Genomic DNA, 6,095 nt, shown 5'->3' with positions numbered 1-6,095 from the left:
AATATGAAGGATGGGATTTCCTACTTACCATTAAAATAGTAAGTCGAAAATTAGAAGGAAAGAGAGGAGTAGCTATTCAGACGTGCTGAACTACCACCGGATAATTAGGACCGGAGATATAAATTTTTGAATTTTAGAAATTTAAATTTTAGAATTTTAGGAAGCTCTCTCGTGGAGTTCGAGCAGTTAAAAAGATAACGACGAATATAGTACATTATTGAAATTTCATCTACTGCAAGGTGTTCCATTATCAGTGGGCGACTTGTGTCCTTTTCACAGATGAATCATGCTTTTTCTTTCAATACGCTTTCTGCATATAAATTTAATAAAAACAATCCACTTCACACTTCATTCATCCGCCGTATGACTTCGCCGATTGTAGTGAATTAAGTAAAAAAAGTAAAGCTGCAGTATTACTTTGAAGTCAATTCAATTGATCCAGCATGTGACAAGTTTTTTTAGAGCACTTCTCTGATGTTGTTGTTGCTCTTAATGAGCTTCTCCATCGTATTATCTTGTAAAAAACCAAGTGAAATGTTCAAAGGATTCCATCAATTCCACAAAAACAAAACAAGAAATTCTTGCACATTGTGCCACAGATAAAAGAAAAAAGAAAAGGTAAAGCAAAACAAGTAAAGAAAAGCCTAAAGAAAAAATTAACTAAGGCAGAAATAAAAACATTTATTGCAAAAATTGAAGAAAAAGAAGTTAATGGCTACACGATCAATATCATTGTAAGCTTCATTGGATGAGCAAAATTACGATATCTCTAGTCACTTAGGGGTTCTACACATTAGGCAGTTTTCGTCAAAAATTGCATTTTTGACAGAATTTTGACGTTTCCACCTTAAAGGTGTCTACACATTGAGAACAATTTTCGTCAAAAATTGCTTTTTTGAAGGAAATTGGCTGCAATGCTATAGGCAGAAACGTCAAAATTCTGTCAAAAATGCAATTTTTGACAAAAACTGCTTCCAATGTGTAGAGGCATTTAGACGGTTTCCTTCAAAAATGCAATTTTTGAAGAAAATTTCTCCCAATATATGTAGAGGCCATCTCTTAACTAAAATTATATTTTCTTCTTAAATATTTCTCTACAATTTCGAACTACTTTAACAGTAGAATTTAGTAAAACGCATAAGCATTTTTGTTTTGTAAACATGTATTTGACATTTCAGTGAGAATGAGTGAGATCCAAACCTAGTCATCTCAGTCACTCTCATAGACAGTTCCGAAAACATGTTTACATAACAAAATTTATCGTTCAGTGGAAATTATGCAATTTTCTTATCTGTTTATGGTAATTTATTCACAGAACTCAACACATTTGGGAACAATTTTCGTCAAGAAAATGTTCTTTTTTTTAAGAAAATCGCCTGCATCGGGAAACGTCAAAATTCTGTCAAAAGGACAATTATTGACGACAACTTCCCAATGTTGAGACTCCATAAAAGTTATTATCATTTGCATCTTTTATTTTGCAAATAATTTGTGAAAATTACATATCTTTCATAACACACAAAATTCTCTATACACGGGTTGCAACAAATAAAACTAAGAGTATTATTACTTCCATTTTCTTACAATTTCGTCTTCGTTAAATTGCAAAATTACTTTTCATTTATGCAACTTTTGTCGAAATTCTTTATATTAATTCAGCCAATTTGAATTATGCTTCAGGTGTAATGCAACACCAAAGGCCCATGCGAATATTCATGTACTGTAAGTTCAGAGGGGAATTATAACTTACTTATCTTTTAAATCTTTAGCTGTTAGATTAAATAAATGATGGCTTTTTACCCATTGTTAGGCGATTTATTTTTAAAATTCTTGGGAAAATGTGACTGTTGATGAATATCAGAGCTATGCAAAAAATTAAGCTCATCAATTTAATTTTTCAGAAGACATATCGATACTATCGAAAAAACGTTATCAAATTAATTTGATAAATTTCAATTGACCAAAATTTATTTAGTCATAGCCTTAAAGTAATCCCGGTTAGGTAAAATAGTGAATTTACTTTGAGTAGCAATTGAAAGTATGTAAATAGGTCCCTGAAGACAGTGTACTTCATGATAAATTGTTTATGTTGACAGCAAATTAATTGAAATTTGCCAAACCCGAATAATGGACTTCCAATTTGATATTTGAGCACTCAGTATACAAATTTAATTGTAAACCACTCCTAAGCAAATGACTATCTTGTAAATACATTTTCAACAGATTATTTACCCCTTTTGGTGACAGTCAGACAATTATATTTGTATGTAGTGAAACACTCATATTCAACCTAAAAGACCCCATATGAGCAGATGTTAATGGAATGGGTAAAGCTGCTCCTTTTTGGATAATAATTCAGTAGATAGAGAGATTGTTTGTAAATTCTCTCAATTTTGTACAACTTGGAAAATTCAATAATATTTGTGGAGTCTCTTGGGGAAAAACTTGTACATTTAGTTTTGTATATTTGATCAAAGTCCTCATGTACGATTTAGGTTTGCCAACAATACAATTATTTTATTGCAAATTGAAACTTCCAGGAATATTTAATACAATATGCATATAGGAAATGAGTATTCTGTATGTTGAGAAATTTTGTTTATGATTCTGGGATAGAATGCGTAAAATTATGGTATATCTCATGGGAATTAAACATGTAGAATTTTAGATTGGTTTCTCAATCTTCTTTAAAATAACCATATAACTCTATATTTTAATTAAGTAATTTTTTTATTAATTCTATTATCAAATGATTACAAGTCAGAATGTACTGAAAATAACTTACCATAAATTGTACTTAATTGAAGGGAAGAATAATTTAAATTTATTTTATAAATAAAAAGGGTTTCTCGTAATTTTTTTTTAATTTTTGCGGCTATTAAAAGGTAGCCGGACTTTCCGGTTTCTTTGGGCCCGGTTGCCAAATATTCATTTTCGTAGGGAGCTGCTGGGGATTCTGAGCGTGGAACTTCCATCACGCTGCTCGTTCGCCTGACCCCCTAAGGATTGAGGCTTGGGGTTTGTCTGATGACTGCCCCCCATTGACTACACCCGCCTCTAGGGTTTCTTTTTCTGAAGGTCAGAAGAACACACTATAAATACTACAAATAAATAAATAAATAAATAACATTGAAACATTACAAAATATTTCTTAGATGTTATCACAGATTTTTGTAACACAGACGGTTTACGGATTTCCGTGTTTTTTTCCTTTTGTTTAAATCGGGGACGACACACGAATTCATTCAAAGTTGATTCAAGGCAACTCAATGTGGGAGTTCGGTCAATTTTTTTGTTCTTCAATTTGTTTGAATCGGCCAACGTTTTGATTCTGGATGGGATCTTCTTCAAAACATTCAAATCTGGGAGAATAATTATCTGGCAATTATTAGGAGTACTACTTTTCACCAATTCTTCTTTCAGCACTTCCTCATCCATCACTTCCACTGGTCCAGTCTTCTGTACTGGCTATACTGGTGATGGATTTTGGGGTTAGTAAATTTGGCCCATCCGGAATTTTGGTTTTTTGGAATTTTAACCCATTCGGGATTTTGTCGTTCCGGATTTTGTTTTTCGGGATTTTGGCTTTCGGGATTTTGTTTTCGGGATTTTGGCTTTCAGGATTTTAAGCAGGTCCAAGACCGGGTTCCGTTTTAAATTTTATCAAGGCGCACATTTCATACTGAGACACTAATACTCTCCGAAAATTCCATTTCGGTATTTTAAAGGGCAGTGTTGTGTTTGCTTAGGTAATTCGATTTCTCAACAGATATGGGCTCATGTGATTTAATTCCTGATTTATTCCTATTACACTGTATTCTGGAGGTCGAGGAGTAGGTTGACAATAAAATTCATGGTATTTGGATTCCTTAATTTGACTTTTGGGGTATTATCAGAACATCGCAAATGGCTAGCTGTATACCTTAGATCAAAAAAATTATCGAGATACTAATCTTTTAATCAAATTGTTTCCATGAGTAAGAAGAAGTAGGGGTGGAGTGTCATTGGGATATATGGATAAAATGTCCACTAGGACAGTCTCTAAAACATATCGCTTCTTGGAAATTACAAGAGGTCAACTCACTTTTTGCGATTTTGAGATTCTAATGCACTTATAAAGACAATTTAATAAATTTTCAGATGATATAAATCATTAATTTCGTTATTAGGAAAGTTTTTCAAAATTTTAATCTTTTTGATTAACTTGCATAATTTTGTTTGAATTAAAGGGGTACAAAATATCGTTCAAATTTTTGTGAAACAGGGGACTAACTCAAGCAAGTTGATCCTTTGTCATTCTAATTTCGGAAAAATTTGCACATCATTTAGAACGAGAAGGAGCTAACTCATTAAAAAACATATTTTGAAAGGTTAAAATATAAAAGTTTCGATGTTTATATTAGTGCTCATACAAATAGAAGAGAAATATATTGTTTTTATTCAGTCATTAAATTGAGATACTTATTTACACAAAGTTGAATCTTTCATGCTGTCTCCTGAAAAATAGCCGAAAACTAGTTGGCCTCTTGTAATTTCCAAGGAGCGATATGCAAGAACGGAGGGAATCAGTCATTAGTTCTTGGGATATTCCCAAAAAATAATTTCTGATTGAAAAGCATATTGCAGCAGTAGAGTAGTAAGCAACGAGAGTAGAGATGAAAATCCTGATATTTTGTATTCCTGTATTCCTGAAAGGTATCTCCAAACTGTCTAATTCTAATTCTCCATCAGTTTGTGCAGGAATTATGAGGAAAAAGATTTAATTAATTATGAGAATAACTAAAAAGTCTTTAGAAAGTGAATTAATGGCGAAACCGGCAGGGCACATGCCAAATTTTTCTCGTAAAAAAGAAAAAAAAAAGATGGCACAATATCCAAGTTTTGTGGAATGCTCAAACTTACGAGATAGAGATCTCGAATTATCTTTCACATATTGAGTGTATACCGATTTATTACCGATTAAGTTGACTCACAAACCAGGAAAAAATCTGAACTGAAATTGGTTATGAAGTAAACATGTTGGAATGTTTTTGGCATTAATAACATGTTTACGTATAAATAAAAAAAGAAATATTCAGTAAAGATAAATCAATTACGATTACTTGATCAATTTATTACCGATTGGGGCTGATAGAAACGTATAAAAATTTCTATATCTTTCTAAAAATTGCAATTTCATGCAAATCGGTTTAAAAAAGGAGCTTTCCCAAAGTGATTAAACTTTGACCTAAAAAAAAACATTTACCGGTCAAAAGTAAGTCTGGGCAAAATGTTCGTCAGGCTACCCCTAAAGCATATCCGAAAACCATAGAAAAGGCTTAGGTCAATTTCGGAAAAAACCAAAAAATAACACAATATTGGTGGGGTTTTAGGAGAACAAGTGAAAAAAAGAGATGGCAAAGCGTCCCAGCTTTTGCAGAATGCTCGAACTCACGAGATACAGCTCACCGTGAATTAGTTTTTTGCATGATCTTTTGGTATTACTGATCTACTAGAGATCAAATTGATTCATCACAAAAGCATTTGCAAATCAAAAAATCGGTACTTAACCAACTCCTTACCGATGAAGACAGATACATTCTAGTTCAGAATTTCAATGCCTTTCTAAAAAATCCAAATTTAACCAAATCGGTTGAAAAATGGGCCCTCCAAAGTACTTGACCTTTGACCTTCAATAATTCAAAATGGCGAATTTCCCGGTTATAAGTATATTTGGGCGAAATGTTCGCCTGGAATACCTTTAAAACATATCCGAAAATCATTGAAAAAGCTTGGGCCAATTTTGAGAAAAACCGAAAAAAAATGGTTTTGGCGAGAATAGAGGGGGGCGTGGGGAGAAGAAAAAAACTTCGAGAGAATAATTTCAATAATAAGTAATATTTAAATAAAACCAAACCAATTAGCACTTCTTTATCAATTCACTACAGATTAACACAATCTTACCAATTTGGAATGATTTCCTTCTAATTTATTAACCAATTTAATTAGATAGTAAACCGCTAAGGTGGCGGCATAACTTGTAGCCTCTGCCTTTACTTATGACATCCTCGCAAAAACCTTTACAATGTCTCAAAATGATTTAGAAAAGCTTCAAA

Source organism: Phlebotomus papatasi, chromosome 3, assembly GCF_024763615.1.
Source record: "Phlebotomus papatasi isolate M1 chromosome 3, Ppap_2.1, whole genome shotgun sequence".
NCBI lineage: Eukaryota > Metazoa > Arthropoda > Insecta > Diptera > Psychodidae > Phlebotomus > Phlebotomus papatasi.
Note: the sequence above shows the minus strand (reverse complement) of the source record.